The sequence below is a fragment of the Gossypium arboreum genome, chromosome 6 (genome assembly GCF_025698485.1).
Source record: "Gossypium arboreum isolate Shixiya-1 chromosome 6, ASM2569848v2, whole genome shotgun sequence".
Taxonomy (NCBI): Eukaryota; Viridiplantae; Streptophyta; class Magnoliopsida; order Malvales; family Malvaceae; genus Gossypium; species Gossypium arboreum.
This window is the reverse complement of record NC_069075.1, coordinates 45,400,092-45,413,399: the sequence shown is the minus strand read 5'-3', so window position 1 is coordinate 45,413,399 and position 13,308 is coordinate 45,400,092. Positions and strand designations below refer to the sequence as shown.

Sequence of the window (13,308 nt, the reverse complement as noted above, 5' to 3'; positions counted from 1 at the left end):
CGTGCAATCTAACGATCTCAAAGATGTACAATTCAACTAATCTATCAAGCAAAGAGTCTATACGTACCGGAATGAAATGTGTAGACTTCGTCAATCGATCAATGACAACCCAAACAAGGTCTTTCTTTTTCGTAGATAGGGGTAATCCCAATACGAAATCCATCATAACTCTATCCCACTTCGACTCTGATATCATCACAGGCTGTAGTAATCCCGAAGGCACTTGATGTTCGACTTTAACTTGTTGACAAACCAAACATCTCGACACAAACTCTGAAATGTCTTATTTCATGCCTAACCACCAGTACAACTGTTTCAAATCATTCTATATTTTAGTACTCCCCGGGTGAATAAATAAACAACCACTATGTGCTTCGTGTAGAATTTTCTGAATAAGCTTGAAGCTTTTTGATACACAAATTCTACTTCGAAACATTAAACAATCATCGGATCTGATTTGATAGTCTGAATCAGTAGTCGACTCGTATTGCACTCTTTTAGCTTATAATTCATTATCACACTTCTGAGCTTTATAAATTTGCTGAAGAAACAACAGTTTAGCTTTTAACTCAGCTAAAATCGAACCATCATCAGACAGGGTTAGCGTATTTATTGCTTGCAAAGCAAATAAAGATTTTCTACTCAGAGCATTTGCGACTACATTCACTTTCCCTGTATCAATCACTAACTCATAGTCTTTCAGCAGCTTGAGCCATCTTCTTTGTTGCAAATTTATATCTTTCCGAGTCATTATATGCTTCAAACTCTTGTGATCAGTAAAGATATGACACTTTTCACTGTATAAATGATGTCGCCAAATTTTCAATGCAAATACAATAGTAGCCAACTCTAAATTGTGCGTTGGATAATTCTTTTCATGTGGTTTCAATAGTCTGGAGGCATAAGCTATCACTTTACCCTCTTGCATCAAAACACAACCCAAACCGTTCAATGACGCATCACTAAAAATCACATTCTTTACCCGATTCAGGTTGAACCAAAACTGGTGCCTCAGTTAACAATGCTTTCAACTGTTCAAAACTCTATTGACATTTCTTGAATCACTTGAATTTCATATCTTTCTGTAGCAATCTAGTCATCAGTGTTGCAATCATCGAGAATCCATTAACAAAATGCTGATAATAGCTAGCTAGTCCCAGAAAGCTTTCGACTTCTGACACATTTCTTGGTGGTTTCTAGTTAACAACTGTGGAAATCTTGCTCGGATCAACACGGATACCTTCCGCTGAAACAATATGTCCCCAAAATCCAACCTCGCAAAGCCAAAACTCACATTTGCTGAATTTAGCGAATAGTTTCTTGTCTTTCAAGGTTTGTAGCACAATTCTCAAATGCTTGGCATGTTCAGACTCATCTTAGGAATAGATTAGAATGTCATCAATGAATACAAAAAAATCAGTCTAAATACGGTCTAAAGATTTGATCATCAAATCCATAAAAACTGCTAGAGCATTATTTAATCCAAAAGGCATAATAAGAAATTCATAATGCTCGTACCTTGTTCTGAATGCAATATTCGGCAGGTCTGAATCTTTAACTCACAACTGATAATAGCCAGATCTTAGATTGATCTTTGAAAACACTGTTTCTCCTTTTAAATGATCGAACAAATCATCAATTCTCTACAAAGGATACTTATTCTTTATCATAACCTTATTGAGCTGACGATAATCGATACACAATTTCATTAGCCCATCTTTCATCTTTACAAACAACACTGGTGTACCCCAGGGCAAAAAACTAGGTCGTGCAAAACCTCTATCTATTAACTCTTTCAACTGAGCTTTCAATTCTTTCAATTCTGACGGAGCCATTCTGTACGAAGCTATAGATATCGGTGATGTTCCCGGTACTAATTCAATGGCAAACTCAACTTTTCTGATCGGTGCTAACCTAGGCAACTCTTCTGAAAATACATCTGAATATTCACAGACTACTGACCCAGATTCAATCTTTGATTTAGACACTTTTTTATCCAGTACATAAGCAAGATAAGCTTTGCAACCTTTCCTCACATATCTCTGAGCTAACATTGACGATATCACAACTGGTAATCCACTCGACTCATCTAATTCAATTCGAAGGATTTCACTATTCTGACATTTCAATTCAACAGTCTTTCATCTACAATTCACAGTAGCATTATGCAGCATCAACCAATCCATACCTAGAATTACATCGAATTCATCAAATGGTAATAACATCAGATTTGCTGGAAAATAGTAACCTCGAGTCATTAAAGGACAGTTCTTGCAAACTTTATAAACTAGGATGTATTTGCCTAAGGGGTTTGATACTTTTATCACAAACTCAGTAGACTCACAGGAAAACTCTTACCAGACACTAAGTTCATACAGATATATGAATGAGTCGATCCAGGATCAATCAAAGCAACTACATTAGTGTCATAGAGAGAAAATGTACTGGTGATAACATCTGGTAATGACACATCTTCGCGAGCGCAAATAGCGTAAGCTCTAACTGTTGCTCTAGCCTCGGATCTCACAACGGAGTCCTTTGTCGCTCTTTTTCTACTAGTCACATTACCCGCATTTCTAGGTGGCCTCCCTCAATCAATTGTGTTACTCGGTCTTGTGTTCTAAAATTTATCTTTCTCTGCTAATTAAGGAAAATCTCGGATAAAGTGATCCAAAGAACCACATTTAAAACAAGCATTATTATTCATCCAGCAATCTCCAAAATGTCGTCGCCCACACTATTGACACTTGGGTTTAATGTTTTTCACACTACCGACACTTGATACTGATGTAAATTGAGCTTTAGGACTTAAGTATTGCTCCCCGCGATCTCTATTTGAATATCCCACTGAAGTATTTGATCGGCTTTATGAATTCCGTGATTTCTTTGACGAAGATTGATATGGTTTACTTATCGATCTTTTTCTAGAATCTCTACCCTCAAAATCAGCTTTTCTCTATTCTTTTCCAAGTTCCTTGGCTTTACAAGCTCTGTCAACTACCACAACAAATTCTTTCAGCTCTAGAATTTAGACTAGCAATCTGATGTCTTCATTTAACTCATATTCAAATCTTTTACACATAATTGCTTCAGCTAAAACACATTCCTGAGCATACTTACTGAGCCCCACAAACTCTTTTTGATACTCACTTACAAAAATTCGACCCTGTTTTAGCTCCAGAAACTCTTTGCGCTTTTGATCAATAAGCTGTTGGCTGATTTATTGCTTTCTGAATTTGACTTGAAAGAATTCTCAGGTGACTCTTTCTCTCGGTACCATAGATACTAAATTATTCCACCACTGATACACAGTGTCTCTCAGAAGTGAAACGACACATTTTACACATTCGGCTGGTGTGCACGAGAGTTCATCAAATTCTCTGATCGTATGCTTAAGCCAAAATTCAGCTCTCTCAGGATCTTCGTTAACAATAGCTTTGAATTCTTTAGCCCCATATTTTCAGATTTTACCAACAGACGACTTATTCAATCGTAGAGGTTCCAAACCTTGAGGAACTACGAGAACCGATTGGGAATTAGGTGGGGGTGGAGGTTGTTGAGCAGCCAGATTTGTTCAAACATACTCAGTAAACCACTCGCTCATCATCTGGAAGAAAGCGTCTTGGCCTTTCCTCCCTGACTACCCGGTACGAGTCTCGACTCAGATTGTGCTACCCCGTGAACAAAGGCTGGCGCATTACTTTCAACATCATCAGCTATAGACTGATTGGGATCCATTTACTATATAAAAACACATTTTAAACTGTCAGGAGATATCACACTATCACAGGTTATATATGGCATGTATAACTAGACTCTCGCATACACTATGTTAGTCCAAGAACCGACTAAATCGTAACTTTCATACCAATAAATGTAACACCCCTCACCTGTATTCATTGTTGGAATAGGGTTACAGAGCATTACCGAACTTATAACACAAATAACCATACATTTCACATGCATTTTTGAATTTCAAATAAACTTCATTCAAAATCATTCATATTGACCCTAATACGAGGCTCTAAACATGCATTCGGAGTGATTCGGGACTAAACTGATAACTTATAAATTTTTCGGAAAACTTAGAAAATTTTACAAATTACAAGGGACACACGACTGTGTGGCCCGACCGTGTGAGAGACACGCCATTGTCACAAGCCGTATGGACATTCGAAATGAGATCACATGGTTTTGTTCCTGCCCGTATCTATCCCCGTGTAACTCTCTGACTTGGGTGACAGGGCCAACCACACGTCCGTGTGACCAGCCCATGTGCTAGGCTGTGCCAAACCGGTAGGGTATACAAACTTATGCCACACGGCCAAGTCACACGTCGTGTGCTGGGCCGTGTGGAGCATACTGACTTGATTTCTAATTTCACACCAGGGGACACATGACCGTATAATCTGATCATGTGTCACACATGGCTGAGACCCATGCTCGTGTCTCTGCCCGTGTGGACAAATATAGGCTATTTACCAAGCCATCTCATCACCCAAATTTGCACACACCTATACCAACCCAATTGGCACAAAAACATGACATACATAAACATTCAAATCAATCTCAACCAAGCTTAATTTATGCCAATTCTATACCATCTGTAACACCCCAAACCTGGCCCAAATGTTATGGCCGAATCTAGCGTGTCACATTAAACTGTTTTAGCGAAAACCGTGTTTTCATTGAAAACCCTTCTTAAAATAGAAGAAAATCCTAATTAACAAAAAAAACACATTTCAATCACTTGTTCAAAACATAGGATTTGATAACAATATGTCACTTTTTAAAATTTAGTTGCGAAAATATAGAAAATACATACATAGTTTAAGAAACCATGTTCAACTACTTATAATTACATCACATAAAAATAATAATCCAAATAATAATAAAATGGAAGCCCTATTTGTGACACCCCTAATTTCACCCTAGTCGGAAAGTGGTTTCGGGACCACAAAACCGAGTCACAAAAATAATTAATTGTTATATTTTATGCTTATTATTATTTACTTAATAAGTATGTGTGAAAATTTCATGCTTTAAATTTTGTCATTTGGATGTGAAATAAATAAAAAGGGCTTATGTGAAAAATCTTGAAAATGTCATAGGTTAATTGGAAGTGGCTAAAATTGCATGGTTTGAAGCATGAGGGACTTGCATGTCAAACATTCCTTTTTCTTGGTAGTGGGATGCAAGGATGGGCATGAATGACACATTTTGGCATTTTGTGCTTTGTATGTTAGTAAATAATGTTAATAATATATTTTTTATATTAAAGAAAATGGTTTCATAAAATAGAAATAATAAAAGTTAATGAAATAAATGAATAAAACATGTTTGAGGTGAAAATAACAAGGCCATTTCTTCTTCTTCTTGCCGTGAGTTGAGAAAGAAAATAGAAACCTTTGAGCTTAGGGCATTCGGCAAAAGAAGGCTTCAAATAAGGTAAGGTTCATGTTATTTTCTTTGAAAAGTTGTGAATTTTGGTTGGTTTTGAAGCTTGCAACAAGACCCATGTGAAATTTTTGTGTTCATGAAGCATGTAGCAATCGGTCATGAGCTTAATGGGGTATATTTTGTATGTTTGATGATTTTGGGAGGATAATTGATTCTAGTTGAGTATGAACAAACTAAATGTGCTTGATGGCTTAAATGAGCTTGGAAAGTTGGCCAATGTTGTTTAAGTTCATGAATTAGGGCATAATTTCATTCGCCATGGAAATTGAGCTGAAAAAAAATCGGTGTGGGATATATGAAGCTGAAAATTTAGTTTGAAGTGTGGTAATTGTGTTAAAGATGAACATTAAACCTTTATGTTTTATGGTCTTGTAAGTTAGGTGTAAAACCCATGGCCTTTTTATGCTTGGCATGGAATTAGTGGTTAAATGAGTTATGAACCTATTATAATTTGAAAATTTGATGGTTTTATGGAGAAGGGGGCATTCGGAAATAGAGGTTAAATTAAAATATCTTCACCTTAGTGAATTGAAGTAAAATTTGACTCTTTATAGGATTAAATTACCAATAACCGAATGTGATGAAATTGTCAAGAAATAAATTTGATTAAATGAGATTCGGTTAATGGTGGGTGTATAGAATAATTGAATGCTAATTTGATTAACTCTCTAATGGTTAAATGTGTTAAACCTTAAAGCATGATTTAGTTTAACCAAGGGAGAACTTGTATATTTGTAGGAGGGCATGTTTGAACGTGTATTGATAATTGATTTTGAAGGTTCGGCTTTATGCCTTGATAGTTGGTTTTAAAGTATATGATGTCTTGGTATAAATATATCTGCATTCGGTTACTTTCATAACATGCATTTAAAGTGTCCTTTGGATGCAATTGCTTATGCACTTGAGGGTATATGAGTTAATTTTCTTTATGGCAAATTTGGATAAGAAGCTAACTAATAATATGTTAAGGTAGTCATGTGGATAATCGGCTTTGTGAATATTATTAAAGGTGTAATTAGTTATATGCATAGGTCATCGGTAAAATTGACCACATAACTAGTATATGTATATAAGGCGACATGGTGATACCTAGGTAAATGTATTTGGGATGGTTTTTATGAAATACCGAATGTGTGCAGATGTATCGAGGTGTTGCCTTATGTATGAGTTTCATTGAGAAGATTTACCTTGTTGTTTTAATGATATAACAAGGTGATTAAAATAGTTTAAATTTTGTTAATTAGACTCAAGAGCATAGAGGGGCAATTTTGGATAAAGAGAAAGTAAACGAATAGCCGTGGATATCTAGTCGTCGACCACTGCCGAGGTAAGTTTTAAGTGATTAAACGTTGAGCAAATTCGATCATAATAGGACATGATGAGTTGATTTAATAAGATATGATGTGGCCATGTTATGTTCTAAGCTCAAATGGTAAGTTCTTAAGTGTTTGAGCTTGGGAATTTAAGTGTAATTTGAAATAGTCTGCTTAAGACAGCAGCAGTAATGTGAATTTAGAAAATCACCATAAATTTATGGACTTGAATTAGAGGCCGAATGAAACATGAAATTAAAGCTTAATGAGTCTAGTTTCTTATAAAAGAAACCGTGTAAGCAAAGGAATTTCTGATAATGAGATATTTAAAGTTGTGTGAGACAATGCAGAATGACACTGTAATCCTCTGTTCTGTTTTTAGAAAATCATTATAAATTGTACAAAAATTTTTAAAAGTCAAAATTTATATTCTAGATGCCTTAGTGAGTCTAGTTTCAAATGAAATAAACTAGAACATATTTTGAATTTTGTACAATGAGAAATTTGATTCGTAGTGAAGAGTGGTCAGCATAGTCAAACAGTGAAATAGTGGAAACTTGAAGAAAAATCTGGCATTGATTGGAGAACCAAAAATTCTGAAAATTTGTTGGATAAAATATGTATGAGTCTATTTTCAGAGAAAATTAACGGCACTTCATTTGGAGTTTCGTAGCTCCATTTACGAATAATTTAATGACTGTTGCTCAGGAAAAATAGCTTGTGCTGAATTTGTGATTATGTTGTAAACCTTAATAGAACTATTTGATTTACTTATAAGCTATCGATTAAATATTGGTAATCAAAGTACAAAATCCATATTAAAGTGAAGCTATAAGCCGTAAATGACTAGTATACCTAGTCAATTTTGTTATGATGAAATTGATGTACAAGATGTGTATATGTGATAAGGCCTAATGGCCGATGTGATGAATGTGAAAGTGTATATATGTGATAAGGCCGAATGGCCAATGTGATGAATGTGAAAGTGTGTATATGTGATAAGGCCTAATGGCCAATGTGATGAATGTGAAATTGTGTATATGTGATAAGGCCTAATGGACGATGTGATGAATGTGAAAGTGTATATATGTGATAAGGCCGAATGGCCAATGTGATGAATGTGAAATTGTATATATGTGATAAGGCCGAGTGACCAATGTGATGAATGTGAAAGTGTGTATATGTGATAAGGCCTAATGGCCAATGTGATGGATGTGAAAGTGTATAAATGTGATAAGTCCCGAAGGCATTTGTGTCAAGATTATATCCGGTTAAAATCTGCGCAGCTTTATGCGAGAATATTATCCTGATTAATGTCTGTAGGCTTCGTGCTCGTACTATATCCGAGCTTTAAAGACCCGACGGCTAAATGCTAGGATTCAAGTAAGACTTTGGTATTGAGTATCTGCAATAAGTTACCATCAAATAAGTATTATGTATTTAAGATGTTCAGGTACGTATTACTTACTCATCGGTGGAGTGATTTCGAGGTGAATTATCCGTATCAAAGAGGTAAGTAAATGTGATTAATATTATAACTCCAAATATGAGAATGATCTAATTGGTAATGGTATGCTTGTATAATGAAGTATGTGATGAAATATTCTTATGTATTAGTGCATATTCTGCCCAAAAGCCTTATGATTTGAGTATGGGTTGGGTTCAGCTAGATGTGCCAGTACAAGGTAAGGATTATGTTTTGTAAGCTTACGATATGTGATAAGGAATATGTTTGGTTCTTTATGTGCCTACGGTAATTTAGTACTTGTCATGTTGAAATACTTAAAATATGGATGTGGTTATGAACAAGTGGAAAGGATTATTGAAAGTTGAAAATTGATGAAGAAGGCGCTTTGGAAATATTTGACCATCTAGGTCATTATCATTCGAAAGTATATATGTGACAGCCAAGTGATGCGTTTATTGATATTATAGTTTGAGATGAAGCTCTAGATTAACTTCATCGAAGCAGTTGAAATGAATGACCAATGATAGTGAATGAGAACACTTTGTTTTGCTTAAAACTTACTAAGCTTACAAAAGCTTACTCTGCTCGATCATGTTTTGGTTTATAGGTTGTGGATTCTGACTACCAGTTCGGGGATCATCAGCACTTCGTCACACTATCTACCATTACGGCAACTATGTAATTAGACTTAGCTTATGGCATGTATAGGATAGACAATATAGTAGAATGATATTTTGACTATTGTATATAAGCCATATGAAAATGGCATCTTTTGGATGTTTACTTATAGAAGTTTACATTTTATCCTCGGTCGTGTTTAGTGTTTATCCAAATGAATGATCTTAAAAAAAGTTTTACCGCTCGTCATGAGTTACAAGTCCGTAATGCTCCTTACTTATTCAGCGATGGTTACGGATAGGGTGTTACATTTTATTGGTATCGAGCTACGGTTTAGTCGATTCTAGGACTAACGTAGCACGTGTGAGTCTAGCTATACATGCCATAAAGTGATAAAATGATAGTGTGATGATTTCGCGGTTAAAAAGTGTTTTTCAGATAATAATAAATTTTGATCCCGAACAGTGTGGCGAGATGGTATTAAGGGCATTAGAACATGCTTATGATGTGTCAAAATTGAGAAAAGAGTGAATTACGAATATGATATGCTATGTGAAATGTACTTGTTGATTTTGCTATGTGCCTTTTTCGAATGATGCAATGAATTTTATGATATGCATATATCATGCTGAACTAGAAGTATAAGCCCTAAGGTATGTGATAAATTTAGTAAGTTTTGAGTAATTAAGTTTAGTATAAAAGTTAGAATGGCATATTATAAAGGTATGATATATGAATCATGGCCCATTGATCTTACTTTACTCAAATTTGTTTACGAGATAGTTGTATATAAAGCATGTATCCGAATGATCATTAGAAAATAAACTGTGAGAATTAGGTGGATATGTGATCCTTGTATATATAGATTGAATATCAAATGAAAGTTATACATTATGTGCTTGTATATGAATAAAGCAAATGAAATGCCAATGTGATAAATTAGTGAAATGTATACTTGATGGATAAATATGCATAAAAGTTTAGTATGTTATATCCTGCTAAGTCCCAAGAGCATTCGTCTTTGGTGATGTATCCGGGCTAAGTCCCAAGAGCATTCGTCTTTGGTGATATATCCGGACTAGGTTCAAGAGCATTCGTCTTTGGTGATGTATCGGGCTAAGTCCCAAGAGCATTCGTCTTTGGTGATATATCCGGACTAGGTTCAAGAGCATTCGTTGGTGATGTATCCTGCTAAGTCCCAAGAGCATTCGTCTTTGGTGATATATCCGGACTAGGTTCAAGAGCATTCGTCTTTGGTGATGTATCCGGGCTAAGTTCCGAAGAGCATTCGTGCTGGTGATGTATCCGGGCTAAGCCCCAAAGGCATTCGTGCTTGGGAAAAATCTGGATTTGAGGTCCGAAGGCCTTTGTGCTGAAATTATTTATGGGTTAAAGTTCTGCAGGTCTTGTATTGGTGATGTGTATTCGGGTCTTCGGGCCTAGCAGGCTTAATGCCAGTGATTCGAGCCAAGTTTAATGTTCTTCATTATATGAATTCAAAGTTAAATGAAAAGATATGTTTAAAAGTGTACATACTTGATGTTTATAGACTTGGTTAAGTCGTTTCAATGTGTGACAACAAATGAATAAGGGGCACTATGTGTGCAAATGATTAGAGGCACTGAGAGTGCGAGTTCTTCAACCGAGCACTATGTGTGTGAGATCGGTCAGTAGACATTAAGTGAGTAAAACGAGATTAATGTAAGACCTCGTAGGGAACAAAGGCATTGAGTTAAGATGGTGGATATGTTGTTAAGAAATGAATTCATGTTATAAATGTGTTACGGATTTAGTCTATAGGATGCTTGGTATATAAATTGCTAAATGACCCCAATTTTTGTTAATCATGTTCAAGAAATTATTTCGATTAAGTTCAACATTTGGAAGTCTATAAGAATTTTGATGAATGCTGATAATTTTGGATATATGGGTTATGTACTAAAATAAATCCCATGCCGGTATACTATATGAGGATTTATGCCTAATCGATCAGATACGGATAGCGTTAACGGTGATTGAATGTCTTTGAACTAATTAAATGTTTAGGTATGTAGAAGTTGATTTTCCATCGGAAACAAAGTTAAGTTGAATATTGAGATATGATGGAGTTATAAAGGATATTTATTGAGATGTTTGAGTATATGTGTATTTTCGGTCAGGTTACATCTTATACATGAATAAAAATGTGAGTTACGAATATGTGGGTTGATGATATGAATTATACATGTTAATATGTGATTTATATGTGTTTGAAATGCATTTGTGAATTAAATTAAGTGATTATTGCTTATGAAATCAAGGAAATGAGATATATGTGCATACTTGTAGAAATGTTTATGTATTTGTTTTAAGATAAGAAAATGATTTTATAGATCGATGCAAAATCAATAATGAATTACAATTGCTATCAATGAGCTAATGTCTTTGTGGATATAATTCAATAAGAGAACGTTATCCTAACCTATGCATCGGTGGAAATTTTCGGGACGAAAATCCTAAAGGGGGAGAGTTGTGACACCCTAATTTGACCCTAGTCGGAAAGTGGTTTCGGGACCACAAAACCGAGTCACAAAAATAATTAATTGTTATATTTTATGCTTATTATTATTTATGAATAAGTATGTGTGAAAATTTCATGCTTTAAATTTTGTCATTTGGATGTGAAATAAATAAAAAGGGCTTATGTGAAAAATCTTGAAAATGGCATAGGTTAATTGGAAGTGGCTAAAATTGCATGGTTTGAAGCATGAGGGACTTGCATGTCAAACATTCCTTTTCTTGGTAGTGGACAGTAAGGATGGGCATGAATGACACATTTTGGCATTTTGTGCTTTGTATGTTAGTAAATAATGTTAATAATATATTTGTTTATATTAAAGAAAATGGTTTCATAAAATAGAAATAATAAAAGTTAATGAAATAAATGAATAAAACATGTTTGAGGTGAAAATAACAAGGCCATTTCTTCTTCTTCTTGCCGTGAGTTGAGAAAGAAAATAGAAACCTTTGAGCTTAGGGCATTCGGCAAAAGAAGGCTTCAAATAAGGTAAGGTTCATGTTATTTTCTTTGAAAAGTTGTGAATTTTGGTTGGTTTTGAAGCTTGCAACAAGACCCATGTGAAATTTTTGTGTTCATGAAGCATGTAGCAATCGGTCATGAGCTTAATGGGGTATATTTTGTATGTTTGATGATTTTGGGAGGATAATTGATTCTAGTTGAGTATGAACAAACTAAATGTGCTTGATGGCTCAAATGAGCTTGGAAAGTTGGCCAATGTTGTTTAAGTTCATGAATTAGGGCATAATTTCATTCGCCATGGAAATTGAGCATGAAAAAAAAATCGGTGTGGGATATATGAAGCTGAAAATTTAGTTTGAAGTGTGGTAATTGTGTTAAAGATGAACATTAAACCTTTATGTTTTATGGTATTGTAAGTTAGGTGTAAAACCCATGGCCTTTTTATGCTTGGCATGGAATTAGTGGTTAAATGAGTTATGATCCTATTATAATTTGAAAATTTGGTGGTTTTATGGAGAAGGGGGCATTCGGAAATAGAGGTTAAATTAAAATAACCTCACCTTAGTGAATTGAAGTAAAATTTGACTCTTTATAGGATTAAATTACCAATGACCGAATGTGATGAAATTGTCAAGAAATAAATTTGATTAAATGAGATTCGGTTAATGGTGGGTGTATAGAATAATTGAATGCTAATTTGATTAACTCTCTAATGGTTAAATGTGTTAAACCTTAAAGTATGATTTAGTTTAACCAAGGGAGAACTTGTATATTTGTAGGAGGGCATGTTTGAACGTGTATTGATAATTGATTTTGAAGGTTCGGCTTATGCCTTGATAGTTGGTTTTGAAGTATATGATGTCTTGGTATAAATATATGTGCATTCGATTACTTTCATAACATGCATTTAAAGTGTCCTTTGGATGCAATTGCTTATGCACTTGAGGGTATATGAGTTAATTTTCTTTATGGCAAATTTGGATAAGAAGCTAACTAATAATATGTTAAGGTAGTCATGTGGATAATCGGCTTTGTGAATATTATTAAAGGTGTAATTAGTTATATGCATAGGTCATCGGTAAAATTGACCACATAACTAGTATATGTATATAAGGCGACATGGTGATACCTAGGTAAATGTATTTGGGATGGTTTTTATGAAATACCGAATGTGTGCAGATGTATCGAGGTGTTGCCTTATGTATGAGTTTCATTGAGAAGATTTACCTTGTTGTTTTTAATGATATAACAAGGTGATTAAAATAGTTTAAATTTTGTTAATTAGACTCAAGAGCATAGAGGGGCAATTTTGGATAAAGAGAAAGTAAACGAACAGCCGTGGATATCTAGTCGTCGACCACTTCCGAGGTAAGTTTTAAGTGATTAAACGTTGAGTAAATTCGATCATAATAGGACATGATGAGTTGATT

At 34.7% G+C, this 13,308-nt stretch overlaps 1 long non-coding RNA gene across 1 annotated transcript; it reads left to right on the top strand.

Annotated features, from left to right (window-relative positions):
* Positions 1-5,305: 5,305 nt before the first annotated feature.
* Positions 5,306-9,047, top strand: LOC128294029 (uncharacterized). Its single transcript, XR_008284204.1, has 2 exons — positions 5,306-5,448; positions 8,849-9,047. It is a non-coding gene; the product is annotated as an uncharacterized LOC128294029 (long non-coding RNA).
* The last annotated feature ends 4,261 nt before the right edge of the window (positions 9,048-13,308 follow it).